This window comes from Haemaphysalis longicornis, unplaced genomic scaffold, assembly GCF_048455015.1.
Source record: "Haemaphysalis longicornis isolate Haplotype H1 unplaced genomic scaffold, Haemaphysalis longicornis Haplotype H1 scaffold_6, whole genome shotgun sequence".
In the NCBI taxonomy this organism is placed as follows: Eukaryota; Metazoa; Arthropoda; class Arachnida; order Ixodida; family Ixodidae; genus Haemaphysalis; species Haemaphysalis longicornis.
Window position 1 is genome coordinate 4,583,609 of NW_027526407.1, and position 1,286 is coordinate 4,584,894.

General features: G+C 48.5%; 1 non-coding gene across 1 annotated transcript; it reads right to left on the reverse strand.

Annotated features, from left to right (window-relative positions):
- Nucleotides 1-758: 758 nt before the first annotated feature.
- Trnar-ucu (transfer RNA arginine (anticodon UCU)) lies at nt 759-830 on the reverse strand. The gene has a single exon. It is a non-coding gene; the product is annotated as a tRNA-Arg (tRNA).
- Between the last annotated feature and the right edge of the window lie 456 nt (nt 831-1,286).

A 1,286-nucleotide genomic window follows, 5' to 3' on the forward strand; every position in this document is an offset into this window, starting at 1 on the left:
CTCGCGCCCCTCGCGCCACCTCGTCATCCTCAGCCGGCACATGTCCATCGCGCGGGATTGTCCAGCGCCACTATTGCCGGATTACCACAATATATATATAATAAGGAAATGAGGGGCTCGTTGAGGAAATACAGAAAGATAGGTCGGCAGTCTACAACGCCAAAGGAGGCATAGGGATGTGGTTAGGCTCTATTGTTTATATAAAGGTTAATGAAGTTACATTTTTTTAATATACGGAAGAAAGAAAGAAAGAAAAACACGCGCACAGAGTGGGGACCGAACCCGCGCCTTTCGATTAGATCTCGAATGCCTTACCAACTCGGCTATCTGGGCGACAGTGTTCTCCTTCGCTTTCTGGGTTATTTATATTTACTACAACTGTATCTGACGCTTGAGGGTGGTAGCCAGCGCCACTCAGACTACACGGGGAGAAGGGGACCTTCTTTTCAACCCCCGGGGCGTGACGCGAACGTCTACAGCCTGTCATAAGCGGGCAACTGGCGCGAAACCCTCTTATGCTACCTTGGCATCAAGGCTGCCAGAACCGAGGCCCTCGCTAAGCTTTTGCACGATAATAGGGTTTAGAAATGAGGGGCTCGTTAGCAAATACAGAAAGAAATGCCGGCAGTCTACAACGCCAAAGAAGGCATAGGGGAATGGTTGGACTATTTGTTACCGTTAGTGACGTTACATTATTATTATTATTATTATTATTATTATTATTATTATTACGTGATAAAGATAGAAAGAAAAACACGCGCCCAGAGTGGGGACCGAACCCACGCCTTTCGATTAGATCTCGAATGCCTTACCAACTCGGCTATCTGGGCGGCTGTGTTCTCCTTCGCTTTCTGGGTTATTTATATTCACTACAACTGTATCTGACGCTTGAGGGTGGTAGCCAGCGCCACTCAGACTACACGGGGAGAAGGGGACCTTCTTTTCAACCCCCGGGGCGTGACGCGAACGTCTACAGCCTGTCATAAGCGGGCAACTGGCGCGAAACCCTCTTATGCTACCTTGGCATCAAGGCTGCCAGAACCGAGGCCCTCGCTAAGCTTTCGCACGATAATAGGGTTTAGAATTCAGGGGCTCGTTAGGAAATACAGAAAGAAATGCCGGCAGTCTACAACGCCAAAGAAGGCATAGGGGAATGGTTGGACTATTTGTTACCGTTAGTGACGTTACATTATTATTATTATTATTATTGTTGTTGCGAAGAAGCGTCGAAGCCGGGCATGTGTAGGTGCATCGGACACATGTGGACTGGCAGTCGTTCCGCAGCC